The 20,214-nt window shown below is 37.9% G+C and overlaps 1 long non-coding RNA gene across 1 annotated transcript; it reads right to left on the bottom strand.

Moving 5' to 3' along the window:
- Window positions 1-9,199: 9,199 nt before the first annotated feature.
- Window positions 9,200-10,208, bottom strand: LOC120323303. The gene is made up of 2 exons (XR_005563631.1): window positions 10,148-10,208; window positions 9,200-9,482 (listed from the first exon to the last, which is right to left on the bottom strand). It is a non-coding gene; the product is annotated as an uncharacterized LOC120323303 (long non-coding RNA).
- Window positions 10,209-20,214: the final 10,006 nt, after the last annotated feature.

Here is a 20,214-nt window from a genome sequence, read left to right as displayed (position 1 = left end):
GATGAGTTCGTAACAGGTGAACAGATAACATTCTAGTGCCAGGTTGCAATTTTTTAAATGAAGAATTCCAGGTGCTTTCATTCTCTGAAATAGTTCCATTGAAACTAATGCTATAAAATACCATGTTAGTAAAAAAACAGAGCGCATGCTTCTCTTCTGTATTTTGTACTGCTCTGTGACTCCAGTCAGTATTTATATAAAGGCAGCAGTAGCTTTTACTGCACCTTAAAAAATCTAGATCTCCACATCTGTAAATCCTTTTTCTTCTGTAAGTCTCAAATTTTCAGATTATTTTGTTAAATACTTAATATTTTTCTGCATTTATGGACAGACTTGAATTTAGTGGGAGAATAAAGAGGGCACCAAAGCAAACAGAGATTTATTTTTCCACCCAAATCCATTAAGGAAGTTTTCTGTTTTTCTGTTGCAATACCAAGAACTACTGAATCTGCATTGTTGTGCTAGTTTACCTACAGCTTTAGAAATGTATGTTGAAAGCCAGAGAAAAGATAGCATCTGGGATCACGAAGTTTTCTCCTGTTTTGCTTTTCACCATGAGCCTCTTCACTTGCTAAATCATGATGGAGGGAGGAAGGGAGAAAGAGAAGGACGGATCCTTACTCCCTACATATGCTTGCATTGGAATTACACCCATGTCAGACTGCAAAAAGAAAAAGTTAAGGGGTTTGTGTGTCTGTTTTTTTCCCCAAACCTAAAGGTCACATACTGTGGCAGCCCTGGGAGTTGTGTCGAGTCTTCCAACCACATATCTTCTGCTTTAATCAGAAGAATTTCTTTTATGTCCTCTGGGCTCTCTGTTTCCTAGGTTTAAATAATAAATGAAAATTCATATGAAATCTCAGTGGAATTAATCTTCTAGTACTATAAAAATTGAACCTACTTTCCTTATGTCTCTCTCACAGATGTTTTGAAGTCTAGTCTGTCACTGTACATGCTTTAATTGCAAGTAGAAATCATGTACTGTTACATACCAAGCAAGATGCTCACTCCTTTTGTTTCTATTCAGATATTTAAGCTCCAAGACACCTAACCATGTCAAGTTAAAGACAAACCAGTGCCTAAGTGCTCTGCTGAGTCAGACCTTGGTGGCATTCAAGGATTACCCAAAGTGTTTCCAAATAGTCATGCCTGACAGTTTATGACTCAACTAGGCACAGCAATGGGAACCCCATGTCCCACTTCTGATCACTCAGGGACCAGACTCCTGTTTGATTACAAAATCATTACCTTCAGCTTTTCTCTTTCTCCTTGGACAGACACATGATCAGAAATTTTCTGGTAGGAAGATAACATTCCTCTTAAGCTTATTCTAACTAACAATTTTATTTATAAATTCTGTTCCTGGCAAGTCATAACTGAAGTTGTTCAGTTGAAATATGATGCAATGGAAAGTAGTTTGGACTGATGAGGTAGTTTTAGATGCAAAAGTACTTCAGAAGGACAAAGCATATTTAAAATCCCACTTAAGTACAAGCCAGGAACATCTGTAAGTGCTGAGAGAGAAGAAAAGGTAGCTTGGAAGCACTGAGAACTGAGCCTAATGACTGGCCAATTTTACATCAGAAATAGTAAGACATGAAGCCAGTTATGTGGCAAGGTTCTAGGACCTACACACACAGAGAAAATGTTCTGATATGCAACTTGCTGTTTTGCTAATAATACTAAAAGTATTTAAAAAACACTGGGAAAAAAATCCAAAACCAAAACCAAACCAAACCAAAGCAAACAAAAAAACCCAACAACAAGAACAACAAAAACCCCCCAAAACAACAAAAAACAAACAAACAAACAAGGCAAAAAAAAATCCCTGAACCTGGAAAGGTTCACAGTTCTGTTTTATTTCCCACTGAATTGAATGTAGCAGACATTTTACCTTTTAGGGTATTGACCTGAACATATGTTTACTGGATCATTATTCAGGTTGTGATAATTGTTCTCTGTGAAATTTGTGGTTATGCAAATGTAGTTATTGGCTATGCATGAAGCACTGTCTGCCAATGTTAACTTCAAATCAGGGACAATTTGGTAGTTTGTACACACAAACATGCATATGAGTACCACAGGATTCAAGCTGTTGGTATAGAACTACCTGTACTAGTGCTTGTCAGTGTGGATTTTTTAAAGCAAACATGATGAAATGAATGTAAATGTCAAAGCGCAGACTAAGAGAGATTAGGGCAGTTTAAACTAAAAACATTTTTCAAAAAGTATCACAATGTTTTTCATCAATTCATGTGTCTTTCACAAAATAAACTAATGAAATACAGGTGTGGTAAAGAATCTGAAATTATTTGCTTCACTTTAAACTCGTTTCTTTTTTTTTTTTGAGCCACACAATCTGATAGGAAAATAATTACCTATGTTGACCAAACAAGCAGTTGAATTCATGTTTATCCACTTTTAAGAAGTCTAAATCAACATATGCAGGGTATTCAGGGTTTAAAGGCAGTTCATACTCTGTATTGCTACATAAATACATGAAATTCAAGATTTCCCCATATCCCCTTCGACTTTGCCATGAACTAATTGGTCCCATTACAAGCCTTTTAACAGCACTTGAGAGGAGATTTTGATATGTCACATTTCAAAACTAGACCTTTTCTTTCAGTGCTTTCTCATTCAAGGCTTCTGTGGATGTCACGTCTGTTCAAAGAGGGAGCCTTAACTTATGCAAAATCTGTGTCTATCTGAGGCAAGACATTTGACTTTTATGTTCAAATTCAATACAAAATGGTACAAAGCTGCCTGAGTGTGATATTAAGATGTCTTACTAGAGATGACAATTGGTAGGCAAGTTACTGGGGAGGCTGGCTCATTTTCTGCTACCTCGCACTCAGCAGAACTTGAGGAAAGAGTGCCTTTTGAGATAAGTGGTATCAAATAAGCCCATATTTGACAGAAAACTTCATGTGAAAGACTGGTCAAAATTATCTCTAATTTAATTTTTATTTTAACCTTTTAAATGACAATACCTTCTCTGCAATTTGATAACTACATGAATCAACAGTCAAGCCTGTGAACTCCCTTTTGAAGGGAGGATTCTTACAGTACTCAGAGAGCAATAGACTGAATATGGACAAAGAGATCCAAATATCCTTCATATCTCATTATTGGAACCTTTCACCCATTATCATGTACATTACCCTCTTATCTGCTTGCTCACAGTTGTGAGTATATGGAACTATATTTTGAATACTTTACTGACTTTTTTCAAAAGGAGGTCAGATTTCATATTCACATATGCATGTTATTTAGCCTAAAATTTGTAGAGGTTTTTTTAGGTTTATAATTTTTATATTTTTCATTATACACTTCCTAAATTGTCTGTTTTCCACTTTGATTTTCCTTTCCAGGAAGAAAATTATGATAGTTATAATGAAATATATATCTTAACATAATCAGTAGAACCATAGGCAGATTCTTGTGAATGCTAGCAGAGACTAAGTGGTCAAATTCTTCCTTTCATGCTTTTATTAGGTGAGCTGCATTGCTACCTAACTTCATACAGTGGTCGACTGTTCTGATTGCTCAGCCTTAAAACTGACTCTTGATTTAAAACACTTTCATTTTCACTTGGTCCCAGGAGGGAGCATGCTCAAAAACTGTGTCTGTTTTAAACAGTATAGAAAAATGGATAATACAGTTTATTGGCTGAGGATTTGTTTAACAGTGCCTGACACATGACACTTCTGAAATCATTTGAGCAAGTTGTTGCAAGAAAGAATGCTGATCTGGAAAGTCTTTTTCTTTTAAGCTGCAAATTGTCTAGATTGATAAGAATGGATACACAGTTTACAAAGTAAAGCCATGCTATTTCTGAAGAAGAAATGATCCTGAGAAGATCACAGCATTGCTTGAAAAAATATCTTGTGTTTCAACGGATAGACAAAATCAGACAGGTCAGCCTTGATCAGTCATGGTGTGAAACAAGTGCATAAAAGATTATGGAAACCTTTTCTCCTTGGTCTCTTTCGGAGGTGAACACTGACAAGATGTGATCTAGCCATGCTCAATTTTATGATGTAAGTCCCAGCTGTTGATATTTTTGTTTGCGTCTTCACATGGAAAAGGGTGGTAGGTGAGTGTCACTAGATATTAACAATGAAGGGGAAGAGAACCAATTTTTGCCTTCTTGATTATAGGATTCAACCTGGAAAAAGTCTTAGAAGAAAACAAACAAATTTGAAAGCCAGAACTCCAGGGAGACCATCAGACCCCAATGGCACACTGACATTTTCAGGGAGAGAGAAGAGAGTACTACTTGAGGAAACTTATTTAGCATAATTTGGAAGATCACTGATCAAGAAGAGAACAGGATGTTTATCTATTCCTTGACCATCTATTTACTGATTATTAAAACTGGGATGTAATAGCCTTTAATTCTCTGCATGTTACACACTCACACACTGATAAACGATGTGACATTTTGAGCTGGTGCTGAGTCCTTCATAATATAACAGACCTTTGAGTTCTTGGGGCAGTGTTCTTCCAGGTGTCTCTTTGATTACCTTTCTATCACTGTCTACGTTGACAGAGCTGCAAATGTTATTGCTAGTCGTAAAATTATCCAACCACAATACCTGTCTACATGACCTACAGTGGTTGTGAATACCACAAATTGATTATGTACTGCGTAAAGAAGACTTATCCTTTCATTTCTTCTAACTTTATTGCCCTTAATTTAATTAACTGTTGCTACATGCTACAGGTTAAAAAGAAAGGCTAATATGTTCCTATTGTATACCTTCAAATTTAGAGCATCTCTGACAAGTCTTCTTTTGCTCCTAACCTTTTCAGACAAAAAAGAGTGCTGGCTAATAAGTCTCTTTCTCTATGTACTCAATCTTTTTCTTATTTCTACCCCAATCTTTCTTCCATCTCCTTCTCCTCCCTTCTTATTCTTACCATTTTCTGGCTATGTTATTCTTCTATCTGTAGACAGTTTTCTGCCTGATATGTAAGCATATTGGTTATTCCCAATAAAAATTAGAGACCTATGTTCAAGTGCATCCTTAATGATAGAGACTCTTCCTGGTGATTTAATAGTGTTTTTCAGAATTGTTTCCACATGAGGCTAAGTAATAATCCTTGAAATGTTCTTGTTCTTAATAACAGCACCTATGCCATTTAAGCACAAAAGAGACAGTAAGATCTCCTGCATATCTTATGACAAAACTGAGGAACAATGCCAGTATGGGAGTTACAAATACATTTCATCTATAGAAGGAGAAGAATAGTAAAATTCCATTGTCATACTAATTGGTTGATCTGGATCTATTCAACCAGATTACTGACTATGGATATATCTATACTTGTGCCTTGAAAAAATGAATAAGCAGCCATATCTTCAAGGTCAGTACATGAGGTGCCCTGTGACAATGAACTTTGTATCACCTTGTGAATGGAAGATGTCACAAAGGGCAGGACTGGAGATCCCTGCTTAACAATGCAGATGTAGAAAACTGGCCGTAAGATCCTTCTCTGCCTAAGCATACCTCTCCCCTTCTACAGCCACTGTCCCAGCCTATGACAGTCTATGATCTAACTCCTGAAAATGCGTACCCTTGAGGGATACTTTTTCTGGGAGGTTCTCTATAAAAGATAAAATAGAAAAACAGAGATTTTCTGTAAAGAGATATTATTACCTCAGTATCTACAGTACTCGTACAATGCTTTCTATTCTCAGGACCAGTGCGGAGGTAATGTTACCCATTCATCACAGACACTCAAAGTCTTGAAGGGATCTGCTCTACCTCAGTATTTCTTAGCATCAGAACATCACAGCTGCCTACTTACTGGCATTGCATTATTTTCCTTTTCTGTATAAAGTGTGTTTTAGTCGTGAGCAGAGTGCATTAAAATATACTTTGCTGCATTTTCTGTGATTGTAGAGAAGTTAAGATTTTATTACTGCATATTGTTTATCAACAAGTTTTTCCTTTCCTGTTCAGAAAAAGTCATTCCTGATTCATGGGAAATAGTGCCACCTACCTTATCTCCAAACCGGTTTCTCCAGTACGTAGTGGGGTTTAAGGGTTCACAGAACTGACCTAGTCCAAAACTGAATTAACCTCTGAAGAATACAAAAACTGAGCATAGTGGGATATAGACCTAGGCTGTTTAGCAGCTAAAAGCGGGTAAAATGTTCAGCTCAGTGCAGCAGGATAAATGGGTGGTCTTACAGAAATTTCTCACCAAGAAAACACAACTGAAAGATCCTTATCATTTCTGTCAGGGATAACAGAGTACTCATAATATATCACCAGGTGATCACTAGGTAATTGGAAATACTTTTTCATCCCAGTTTTACAAATATGTTTCCATTAAAACAGAGTTTACAAGACTAGACATACATATATATGGCCAGCTAGTGATGTCATCCTGGGTGGATTATATTTGCAGCCAGTGATCACAGAATCACAGAATCACAGAAATATTTAGGTTGGAAAGGACCTCTGAGATCATCAAGTCTAGCCTTTGACTGATCATGACTTTGTCAAGTAGACCATGGCACTGTCATGTGCAGTTTTTTCTTGAACGCCTCCAGGGACGGTGAATCCACCACGTCTCTGGGCAGTCCATGTCAATGTTTAACTACCATTTCCATGAAGAAATTCCTCCTGATGTCCAGCCTGAACCTTCCCTGGCACAGCTTGAGGCCATTTCCTCTCATCCAATTCCTAGTTACATGGGAGAAGAGGCTGACCCCCACTTTGCTACAACCTCCTTTCAGGTAGTTGTAGAGGCTGACAAAGTCACCCCGAACTTCCTTTTGTCCAGGCTAAATGACCCCAGCTCCCTCAGGCGCTCATCATAAGACTCACTCTCTAGACCCTTCACAAGCTTTGTTGCCCTCTTCTGCAACCTTGATGTTTTTCTTGTAGTGAGGGAAGCAGAGTTGGACACAGTACTTGAGGTGCAGCCTCACCAGTGCTGAGTACGGGGAGACAATCACTTCCCTGGACCTGCTGGCCACAGTATTTCTAGTACAAGCCAGGATGCTACTGGCATTCTTGGGCACTTGGGCACACTTCCAGCTCACGTTCAGCCACTGTCAACCAGCACTCTCAGGTCCTTTTCAGCTGGGCAGGTCCTTTAAGCCACTCTTCCCCCAGCCTATAGTGACACATGGAGTTGTTGTGACCCAAGTGCAGGACCCAGCATTTGGCCTTGTTGAACCTCACACTGTTGGTCTCGGCCCATCGATCCAGCCTGAGGATGTTAAATCAGTAAAAAATTATTGAAATAATGGAGTACAAGGTAATGTGAAACTCACTTCACAACTGTCATGAACAGATGCATATGGGGTCATATTAAGATGTGTTGGCATAGCTGAACTGTGCTAATTCCTTTGGGTTCACTGTCAGTGGCAGATTCCTTACACAGAGCCATCTGTAATTAGACTCCAGTATAATGGAGTTGCATTAATTGCCTGTTTCTTATGAAGATGTAAATTCAGATATGAACCCTGAACATGAATTAGTTGTCCTCTAGGAAAGCCCTCTCAAAAGTTTTGAGATGAGGAGGAGCCTCTAAGATCCTTGCTGAATCCAGCCGTTCTGAGAATAACCAGAAGAAAGAACAATATATCTTCAGACTTCAATTCCCTCTCTTGTCCATTTGGATGCTGGGCATACAAAAATGCCTTCAAGGTAAGGATTGCAATTACAGAGTAAGTAAGCTCCAGTGTACATCCTATTCAGGGAACGCTGCAAAATTTTAAGTAATAGAAGTTCAAAATCAAAGTTATTATTCCGTCATTATCCACACTATAATGTTCCCTTGCCAACAATAACACAAGATATTTTAAAAGACTATGCCTAGAGTAATATAAACAGGACACTTTTTTATGCATATATAAAAGTGAAATCTACAGAAAGGAATTAAATAGCAACAGTAATATACACTTGAATCACACTCTGTCTTTCATAATAATTTAAGAAGTTTATTTCAAAGGTGGCTTGTGGAACTGAGAAGTAACAATGAGACTGTTCAGTGAAATTTAGGCTGAACGTATTGTATTTTTCACATAAACTTTTAGAAGTTCAAATCACAGAAGAACCTTCCTAGTTATATACAAAACATGCCAGTTAAGTATTAGATGCTCGTCTGGTTGTATTGGTTGAGAATTTTACCTTTTTCCTTTTTACAGATTGGCATGACCCACTAGCCTGCCCTCATTTTTCAGAGGTAATTGTGTTGTTGGAAAAATATTTATGGCTATATATGGTGTACCATATGTGAGGTAGTTATGCAAGGGATTTCTGGACATATACAGATATTCACTATTTTTTAAAAAAGTATTTAGTTTGGTGATGACATAGATTTTGACAGTTACTAAGGTGGGGGCAGTTCAGTTTGGCATGAGGAACTCTCATTAGGATGATGGGCAATAGAAGACAAGGGATGGCTTAATTTTCAGGGAACTATTTAAACGAACATTTTGGCCCTCCAGTCCGACAGATGCATGCTTAAGAGAGGAAGAAATGAATTATTTATAATAATCTCGATCATGCTAAGAGAAATAGCAAAAGAAACAGGATCTAAAAAGTGCTGCACAGTTGAAAAAGAAAGCCAAAAGGAGGAATGCGGTGTGTGTCTTGATACAGGCAATTACATCCCAACGATATTTGGGAGGTAGCAGTATGACAAATTGTATTCATCATGTGTTATTAATTGCTTCTCCTGTCCTCAGTTCACTAATTCATCTCAGCCATGGCCACTTTCAACATTTCAAAACCTTTCCAGGGCCATGCAGAGAGGCAATATTAGCAGTAAAATCAAAACCAACACCCAAAATCTCAATTTTATTTCAGTTAAGATGGCAAGAATTGTGGGTCCAGCACTATTTTGAGCTCTCAGGAAAGTGGGTAGCGGACAACAGAAAGTTAGATACGTCAATAAGAGAAGTAAAGTGAGTGTTTCCCTGAATCTGAGAGGGAAGAAAGTAAGGCAATTTAGCCATAGTTTAGCAAAATACAAGTTGTTTGGGTAGTTCTTCAGACAAGGGCTGAGTTGGACAAGAAAGCCATTTCTGCGATTCTATAGCTTTTTGCCACTTTTGGTCTCAAAGTTTTATGGTTTAGCTGTAGGAGTCCATAACTGCTGTCTTCATTCAACAAACTTGCATTGCAAAAGCCAAACTACAACTCTCCTTACTCATTGTGGATTCAGGAAATCAGATTCCAAGCTGCATTTCATAGAGCTCACTTCTCAGTGGCTGGGCTTACCAGCCATATGCACTGTACCATATGCAGTTTGTCATACTGGAACCAACAGTAAGTGTTTTGTGCTTGAACTTCTAAATTATTTTGTTGGAATCGCTGAAACACTGTTGACAGTGGTACTTTTGTGGAGTCTTTAATCTTCATAGGCAGGGTCAGAATCTTCCTTCTTGTACAGATCTGTGCCTTGGCTACTCCCAAGCTTGTTCTGAGCACAGGTTCTCAGGCCAGAGGAGTCTGAAATGTAGACAAGTTTTTTGTGGAAAAGATGTTTGCACCTCTCCACTACCCATGAGCAAGGGCCAGAAAAATGCCTTAGTTAGTCAGATTGCAGCAAGGATTATGGATGGAGCTCGTACAACTCAGCACTTCAGTTTGCTATTTGGATTAAAAATTTTGAATTAAGCCAATTTTTGGGATCTAGCTTCCTGTATCAACACTCATCTTCAAAACACATATGTGCTTCCCGTTAAAGCTGGCTTACTTTCAAATGGGATGCAACTGAATCGGTACAATGAACCGATGTTCAGTGAGTCCCTGGATAAGACACCTGGCTCTAGCTAGCACGAGGGAAAAATCTTGTGGTATACTAGCACATATGGGAAGGACCTCTCCTGCAATGTCCATCCCTTATGGATGTGGCAGTAGCAGAAGGAATGACATCCTAGACCTGTAGAATAATTGAAGAAGGACAATCAGGTTACTTTTCAGCCTCCTTAGCAGACCCCTATCTTAGCAGCCTGTTATCCTGGACAGTGATCTGCTTGCCTTAGTCAAGAATCAGAGTTCCTCTGCAATCTGCCTGCAATCTGGACAATCTGCCTTTGGCTTGGTAAAGCATTTAAAATGTGGAACTAGTACTGAATATTTGAGCAGTGTTTTCATGACTTTTGGGAACTCACCAGGTTGCTAAAAGTAAGGATGTGGCTTTATCCTTTGGTGCAGCAGGGCCACAACAGTAGACTGCAAAAAAATTTGAAAATAAAATTAAAAACAATTTCATCCACATAAAATGTTCCTAAATACACGCTAACACTAGAATTGGACCCAGACCAAAACGTTGTCTCTGAATAACTTTAAGAGTTATTTGAAAAGGCAGATTCAAACTAAATAGGAAAGCACATAAGTAGTCACAAACTAAAGGAATTTTCATTTCTGTAATTTGATTAGCATAAATAGAATTCAGGAGAGGTCTTTTCATTAAGGATTTTAAACACACAGATCAACTTCTTATCCATGCAAGAGCAACTTGTGTGGCATGTTTGCAACTTCCAATATTATTTATTACATGTTTGCAGCTCCCATTTATATCCAAGTATTTTTTTTTGATATATGAAATAGGGAGAAATAGATTTACATTACAAAGAAAAACCTATTAAATCTCCTTAACACCACATATCCTTCTTTAGTAAGTAGACCCTATATTGTCATGTACCCTTTCTTTAGTAAGTACAGACCCTGTCCTGTCATGTTCCTTAGTAAAGGAGCAAATATTGTTTCAAGTAATTTTTAACTATAAAGTTCTGATATTGGTGAGCTTTGAACATTGAACAACTCCAAACTGGAAAATTAATTTTAGAATTGCATATAATTCCCTTTGAGGCTGCCACATCTTTATCTGAGAAAAGGACTGTGTTTTTTTATTGTTGAAATTTAGCAATATTTTTATTGCAAAAATTATATTTTTGAACTTCAATTCACAGATAGGATATGCAATTTACTGTGTGCAGCAGATCACTGTGCTTCAAGAAGTTACTTGCAGCCTAAGTATCCAACATGACTTGATTTGATTCCAAAACAAAAAGGAAAAATCATTGCAGTCCTGCCCTCCCTTCTTGCTGTCCCACTCAAATAACAATTTACAGTCAAGTCCTTATTATTCCAGTCACTTAATTCCCCATAGGAATTAAATAGTACAATAGAAAAAGGAAGTTTAGAAGCAAAGTTGTTTGTTTGAATTAGACATATATCTAGATCACTTAGGTTGGATTTCCTGAATCTTATGCCAACTGCCATTAGGAAACAAATAAAAAGAATAGGCCAAGCACTCAGCATAACTTAAAAAGCCAAATAAAATTGTAAGTGAAAAGGAAATAGAACTGCTATAAAACACATGTTAAGGAAATGTACTTTGGCAGCCCCAAGGGCCAAATTTCCCCCAACAAACACACTCCCAGAAACCAAAAACAGAAACCACGAGCAAACAAAACAAAGCAAAACCCAAGCCCACAACTTCCCACAGATGGCAAGCTAGCCGTTATGTCAAAATATGCTGTTTCTACAAACTGCAGGCACCACATAATAAGAAGCCCATAAAATCACTGAAGCATAACATTTATGCAGTTCTACAATTATAAATAACCTTAGCAAGATTGTTTGTTTCATTCAGTGTCGTAGCAGCATAATCAGTCAATAGGAGAAAACTTACACAGATTTATTCAGACTAAGGAGAGAGAGGACAATCCAGCACTGAATGTCTAATTAAGATTTTTCAGAAAAATATGATGAGACTTCAAATGTATTTTTATGCTACCTTATATAACACAATTATTATTCAGGAAAAACTAAGAGAAGTACAAAAGGATGTTTTCTGATACAGAAAGTATATTTTAAAAATGAATAAACTCTGAAAGATTAAGCAAAAGCAGGGCACATTTATTAAGGTAGTTAAATATTCATTTCTGCTAAGTGTATTATAGGCATGCACAAATGCTGAAGAGATGAACAAAAGACCTTGAAAAAACCTCACTTTCTTGAAATCTTAGCACAAGAGTAGAAAATCTTCCATGGTATTCCATCTACTTTTGATTTTTTTCAGCTAAGGCAAGAGATTTAGTTACATTTGTACATTGTATTGAAGATGGCTTACCAAGAAATGACACCAGAATGACCCGGTACTACCATGTTCTGTCCTTGACGTTTTTGAGTCAAGACCATTATCCTTGACTTTCCCTAATCTAAAGAAAGTTAAGTAGCAATATATTTCTACTTAGTATACGTTTATCACATCCCATATAGGAATTTTATGTTTTCCCTAAATAGCCCTATTTGTAACCCAGTCTGGAGTGGATTTTTTTCCCTAAAAATGAAGACAGCTTGGTAGAGTGAGGATTTGGCATGACAGAAACTGAATGTTAGCACCAATAATTATAATTGAAAGGTGTTACTTTGATGACAGTTATCTACTTTCAAGGAGGACAAATCAATTCTGTGACCAGCTGTTTCATTCTGAAACATGGTCCTGCTATTTTTAGTTACATTTGGATGCTGGAGCATGTAAACTGTAAGCAAGTTTCAGTTCTACCAAAGGAGACAGAGATAGTCTTAAAAAGTCTTTTAGCAATGAGGAATACAGATGAGGATTTTCAACAGTAGGACAGTGCCTCTAGGGAACACCTCTCTACATTGTTACTTTTAACATTATTCAAATGAAAACTCTTTCCGGATGTTTCATTTTAGTTCAGGGTAAATTTCTTGAATAATTCGGACCGGTGTCAACAACTTCCATTCTCCGTTCTGTTTGCAAGAGTGCGATCAAAACACTGATATTTTCACTGGAGTGCAGAATTAGCACATGTAGCCTTTGCCTATTTTCATAGCATGCTTTTTAAAGGGAAGTAGTACATAGGCAAAAAAAATATGCTTTCCTTCCTTCCATAGGGTTTATAACACTCATAATTGCAAGTTACATAATTATACGTGAACACACATTTCAAGAAGTTCTAAGAGTGCCTTTGAAAAAATGTGTGCACCTTGGATCTTCATTTAATATATTAACACTACAATTCTCAGAAAGAAATGTATGTTCAGTTTTTATATATTCCCAGTTGGGAGAAGAATATGCATAACTCATGCAAATAAACAGAAGAGGGCAAATTACATGTATATATGCATTCTTTTAATAGTGTATTTTTATTAGGAATATATAACTTTTTATTTGTTTGTCTAAACACATAGATTAATAATAAGAAATTTGAATAAAGCTCAAAAGCGTAGAAAGGGATTTTCATAATAACTTTCCACGGGAGTTGTACTCCAAAGTATTTAAATAGGTAAACTGGCACTGAATTAAATTCCTTCGATTTTCATTGAAGCTTGATGTTTTCGATGCTTTTGAAAACACCTAGAAACATCACCTCTATCTACACTATTCCCTTGAATTAATATATAATATACTTAACGTCGTATTCTTAGCCCACTTTGAAGCTGCCCCTATTTGTAATGCCATGCACAAAAAATTTTTATCCATTGTGTCTTTTATACATGCTCTTAAAGACGTAGATTTTGTATGGATGACCAAAACTTTCAGATGCTTTAATGAAAAAAAGGATTATGTTGGTTAGTAAATGTTCTGTACCTATTCATAGTCATTTTTGACAGGTTGAAGTATTCTCAGAGATTCTCAGAGGTCTGCTTTAATACTACTCAGGTTTCAATTACTTCGTTTGGCTGGGAGGCCTTTATTAAACCCGAAAATGTTGAGTACTCACAATTTTTCAATGGATTTACTGTTAAGATCTGACTATTGAAAGATGCCTCTACCCATAAGGTGCAAATGAGACCATATGCTGAAGTCAATAGTACGGATTTTATTTAACAATAAAATGTGAGATTGAGAGATAAAAAGAAATAGAAAAGAGAGGAGAGATTAAGCAGAAGATAGTCACCACCTGTGGATTCAGCGGCATCCCATTGGTACTTCACCCTGAGCTTCTCTTTGGTGGGGGTTCCTCAGGTTGTTCAGAACTATAAATACTGTTTATACATTTTTGCAAACAAAGGAATTGGTGCTCATTGGCTACACAGTTGTCTTATTCTGTTAGTTAAATAATTCCCTCAATTCTAATTCTAATTAGTCCACATGCTCAGTCCTTCTTGTCTTTTGAGTCAGTGGGTTTCTTGAGTTGGTGGGTTGTGGTTGGGGGTCTCCATCTTCCCCCTGCCAGAATTACCTTTTACCCAGTCCAAGCTGATTTCAGCACTGTTGCCAAGTTGGCTTTCCTTGTGGCCCATTATCCATTATGCATTCTTCTCCCCCAGCTTCCTTAACATCCCCCTGATAACACTCAGGCAATAGTACTACCTTTACCTTATCTCAAGTTCCCATTGCAGTGGCTTAGCTTACAGTCCAAGTTCCAGGTATCCACAGAGGCATAGTCAGGGGAGGGGCTTTCCTGGTCAGAGATGCCTCCTGTCCCATAACTTGGGGTGATATTTGTTTGACCAGTCATATGCATACAGTTACTTCTTTACACAGTTTGCCACACTGGGAATTTTTATCTGGATGCATCACCCAATATGTGCTGGCCAGACCTTGCCTCCGCCAGTCCTGGAATTAGCGGCATCCTGCCGCTCCATTCTGTGCTTATCTCACGGCAAAGTCCTTCTGTGGTCTTAACCATTGAGACAGGCAACTGCGCTCTTTAAGTCCTTACCATTGACAAATTTGGTATTCCAGGAACATGGAAAGCCAGTGAAGAGGAGTGGGAAAGAGAAAAATGGAATTTGATATACCCATGTTTTTCTATACATTATAACTATTAATTCTAACTGAATAATTCAAGTCAAATCTGTAGATTTCTAAAGCAGAAAGTTACTTGAAGTACTTGTATAATTTCTTTAAACTGCTTGGAGTAGTCCACCTTAATTTTTCCTTCTCCATTCAAAATTGCTGCATAAAATAAAAATTCAAGATCACGAAGCTCAGTAGTTTTTTTCCATTTATAAAAAACCTTTCATGTCGTGTCATTTGAATATTAACTTTATTAGTGCATTTCTGCTATTTTCTGCTTCTTCTTACTAATGGATGTAGACCTTATTTGTGTGAAAAAAAGATAAATGGTTCAGGCCAAGGGCATTGGACTCTGGTCCTTAGTGGATTTTGGTCTGTTGCCCAGGACTGGAAATGGATTACCTGAGCAGTGTGGAAAACATTCCCAATTAATACAGCGCATAGAGTTTCACTGCAGCAATAAGATCCACTGCAAATTCACCAATCTACTTTAGAAACATCTTATTATTTCAAGGGAAGTAATTACCTATGTCATTATTTTCTTTTAACATACATGGGGTTTTTTGTATAAAAAATATTAGCAACTTACAATTTTATGAAAAATGTCAGTAATGAAGGATAAGTATATATTCATTTCCCTGACATGGCAGCAGTTTCATCCCTCCAGGGGAAAAAGAAATAAACAAAAACTCGTGCCAGAAAGACCTTTTAATTTAATTCATCTCTTAAGAAATGTGAATTGCTCTGGGAAATCTGGACAAATAATTAAAATTTTAAAAAAAGAAACCTGCAAGCCAGTATTTTGTTTAATAGCTTCATGTGGCTCAGAAAACTGAAACTCTGTTTAGACAGCATTGCATTTCAGGAGGTACTTTTTCCAAAATCTGCGTCTGCGATCAGACTGTGGTATCATCTTGATACCAAGGATTGCTGTTCACATTGCATAGCACTGTCATCTCCAGGATGCCTTATCTGCTAAAAAACCTTGTTGATTCCAGTGGGAATGCAGGAAGGATGGCCTACTAGCCAAAAATATGATCTCTGCCTCACCATTTAGTCATTTATGTTATGTGGGAGCTAGACATATACAGATTCTTTTCAGCTCAATTTGGTGTTTTCTTTTGCATCTCCGTTTCTTAATTATATGACTATTTTGGTAAAGACTAGCTGTGCTTCATTAATATTAACACAAAAAGTTATCATACTTGAGATATTCTAGAAGTATCAAATACATAAACATGAGGATTGAAAGATTAGAAGTTTAGTTACTGCATTAGCTATATGCAGTTACTATTTGTTTGGTTTTCTTCCTCCTTTTTAACTTTTAATAAGAAGAATATTTAAAAAAACTAGACCATTCTACTCTGTGGGTAAACTCAAATAATTACTATTAGTATTTTAGTCGTGTATTCCATTGAAAGAAAGACCTTCTAAAACAATTACCACATGCTCTAAATCTTTATCACCATATCTATTTCATGGCACTTTTACACTGAAAACCAAAATTAATTCTGGATTTCTTCCAGTCTAATTTTCCAGTAAGTGGAAAACAGTATGTGTCTTTGAGCTTCAGTGAAAAGTGTCTGAATAGGAAGCAATGCAAGTCATCACTAAGACAAACATTGCCAACACTCTTCATATGTTCCAAGAGATAAGATGTCGCTGTTCTGGTTTTTGTTTTAGGGACTCATGTTAGATTATGAATAAAAAAATTATGCATTTTTAGTAATTTCTTCTTCATCATCATCTTCTTCCTCTTCTGAAAAACTTAGGGAAAACTAAATTCTCAGCATATATTCCTCTATTTATAGACTTCAACTCCATTGAACAACACAAATAAATTCCTGTATATCTGATTTCTATCAGTCTTAATGCTTATTAGTGCAGTAGCTATCCCATTACTCTCCCTCCATTGTATTTCTTTGTTTATTTCTAAAAAATCACATAGAAATGTGGCACAAAAAGCTTTACAACCAAAGAAATTTTTAAAAAATACTCAATTCCTAAAATGCATGAACTAGTCAAGACCAAAATATTGAGGGGAGGAGGGCGTAGAGAGTTGATTTTCTAACGCTAAACCTATTTAAACAATAATGTTGCTCATAGTTATGACAACAGATAGTGGATCACTCTGTTAGGGAGATTACATTCAATACTAACTGTATTTGTATTGGACAAATATTTACGACCATTGTTGGTCTCTGTGGAGAAAAATATTCCTACCCAAAGAAGAAGGAACAAACACAGTAGACTATAATAACCATCTTACAATGTGACACAGTATTTTACAGTTAAACAGCTTCACAATGTGCGTAAGATTTTTACTGATTTTGGCATCTAATTTCCATTAAAATAAAATGTGGAGTTAAACAATTGTAGTCTGGATAATCATAGCAATGTTGTGCACTTCTTTGTACACTACAGAAATGTTTAGTTTCTTAAATTTCAAAGTAATTTCTCCCATGCTAAATTTAGGCACATACAGAAATCCTAGTGTGTTTGAGCCCCAAATAAGTTGTCTGCTTTTCAAATGCTTTGAGGACTCTTTGGGTTAATTTAAGGAAGGTGTATGTATAACACTTTGAAAAATACCAATGCTTCATCATTATGGTATGTATCCCATTACTGTTTCAAACAGATTGAACTATCATATAAACTATGACTATTGAAAACAAATTTTGGTTTTAAATAAAATCAGAATACAGGAGAGTTCATCAACAGTGAAAGTGGAATGGTAAAATTTGTAAAGATGGATGTTTCCAAAGCTCACATACAATTGGATAGATTTTAGCAGGAATGTGACTGTGATTTGCAAGTAAATGAGGTTTGTAGTGAGGTGATAGCCATTGTTTTTGATTTAATGGGTAAAATGTGCTGGATTTGTCTGAGGTAGTGTCAAATTTCTTTACAGTGTCTAGTGTGGGGATATGTTTTGGATATGTGCTGAACACAGGGTTGATAATAGAGAGATGCTTTTGTTACAGTTGAACAGTACTTACACAGAGCCAAGGCTTTTCTGCTTTTTGTACTGCCACACTAGTGAGGAAATTGAGAGTGGTTGGGAGGATACACAGCCATGACAGATGACACAAAACTAAAGGCATATTCCATACCATACAACATCATGTTCAATACACAAAGTGGGAGGAAGAAGAAGGAAGGAAAAGATGTTTGGAGTGATGATGTTTGTCTTCCCAAGTAACTGTTACATACAATGAGGCCCTGCTCTCCTGGGCATGGCTCAACACCTGACTGCCCATGGGAAGCAATGAATTAATTTCTTGCTTTGCCTTGCTTGTGTGAGTGGGTTTTGTGTTCCCTCTTAAGTTGTCTTTATCTCCAACTCTTGTTCTACCACTAGTTGCCTGGTAGAAGAGGTTGACCCCTACCTTGCTACAACCTCCTTTCAGGTAGTTGTAGAGAGCGATAAGCTCACATCTGAGCCTTCTTTTCTCTGGACTAAACAACCCCAGCTCCCTCAGACATTCTTCACAGGACTTGTGCTCCAGATAATTTATCAGCTCCATTGTCCTTCTCTGAACTTGCTCCAGCACCTCAATGTTTTCCTTGAGGTGTCCTGGACATAGGACTCAAGGTGTGGCCTCGCCAATGCGAAGTACAGAGGGACAATCACTTCCCCTGATGGACACATTATTTTTAGTACAAACCAGGATACCACTGGCCTTTTTGGCCACCTTGGCACACTTCTAGCTCATGTTCAGCAGCTGTTGATCAACCAGCACCCACAGGTCCTTTTCCACTAGGTTGCTTTCCAGCCACTCTGCCCCCAGCCTGTAGCAATGCATGGAGTTGTTGTGACCAAAGTTCAGGACCCAGCACTTGGCTTTGTTGAACCTCACACCACTGGTCTAGGCCCATTTATCCAACCTGTCCAGATCCTTCATCAGAGCCTTTCCACCCTCCAGCAGATCAACACTCTCACTCTACTCGGCATTGTGCATGCATTTACTAAGGGTATACTCAATCCCTTCATACAGATCACCAATAAAGATATTAAACAGGACTGGGCCCAACACTGATCCCTGGGGAACACTTCCAGTCACCAAATGCCAACTGAATGCAGCACCATTCACCGCCACTGGCCCAGCCATCGAGCCATTTTGTAACCCAGCAAAGAGTGCACCTGTCCAAGTTGTGCACCTGTAGGCTGCCAGCTTTTCCAGGACTGTGTCATGGGAGACAATATCAAAGGCTTTGGTGAACTCCAGGTAGACAACATCGACAGCCTTTCCCACATCCAATAATCAGGTCACCTGGTCATAAAAAGAGATCAGATTGGTCAGGCACGACCTGCCCTTCCTAAACCCATGCTGGCTGGGCCTGATCTCTTGGTTGCCCTGGATGTGCCACGTGATTGCACTGAACTCCATAACCTTGCTGGGTACCAAAGTCAGGCTGACAAGCCTGTAGTTCCTCAGATCCTCCTTCTGGTCCTTCTTGTGGATGGGTGTCAAAACAACCAACCTCCAGTCATCTGGGACCTCCCTGGTTAACCAGAACTGATGATAAGTGATGAGGAGCAGCTTTGTGAAGTCTTCCACCATGTCCCTCAGTACCCTTGAATGAATACCATCTGGTCCCATAAACTTGTGAGTGACACAGCAGGTCACTAACTACTTCCTTCTGGATTGCAAGGGATCTATTCTGTTCCCTGTCCCCATCTACAAGCTGAGGGGGCTAGTTGCCCTAAGAATTACTGGTCTTACTGTTAAAAACTGTGTCCTTCTGATGCATCACATCCTTCTGATGTTCTACATCCTGTTTGTTCACCCTTTGTCACTGTGCTCTCTGGAGCCTTGGAACCATATGGTTGCCTGGTGCTCCTGGCAATGTCCCCTCCTCATCTGACTGGCTCACAAGAGCTTCTGGGTTCTGAAGGGGCTCTGGGCTGCTGCTCAGGTGCTGTACGGCTCAATCTAAAGCTCACCTCTGGACTTACCTCAGTCTCCTGTACTGCCACTGCTGCTGCTGTCTTGCCGCAATCTGTTCTGAATGGGATTGTGAATAACTATCAGAAAATAATTTCTTTAATTAGTAACTGACACGTAGGTAAGTTTGAAAATTTGCTATATAAAAATCATGTCTAAATATGAGATGCCCTTGAAACCCTAATCTCATTCAGGAATACGCAGAAATAGTATTTTGTCATTTTGCAATGTTTTGAAACAAACGCATCTCAGCTACCGTAGAAGGTGCTCTGAGGAAGCCTGTTTGACTTTGTTTTGTGATAGTCAGACTACATGCACAAAAGTCTACCACCCTCTAGTTCATTCTGCACTGTCACTGCCACATCCTCTTGAAGTTTGTCGTTTAATGGGTTTTGCTGAATGAGGTGCTTCCGTGATCACTTTCTAATCTATTTCAAACAAAAAGTGCCAGGTTAGCAGAGATCACCCTTGAGACTGTTTAAATTATTCTGGCTTCTTTTGTCCCAAA

This window comes from Pipra filicauda, unplaced genomic scaffold (assembly GCF_003945595.2).
Source record: "Pipra filicauda isolate LSUMZ 115617 unplaced genomic scaffold, ASM394559v2 scaffold230_size2164044_pilon, whole genome shotgun sequence".
Classification (NCBI taxonomy): Eukaryota; Metazoa; Chordata; class Aves; order Passeriformes; family Pipridae; genus Pipra; species Pipra filicauda.
The sequence above is the reverse complement of the archived record's forward strand: the minus strand, read 5'-3'. Positions and strand labels throughout refer to the sequence as shown.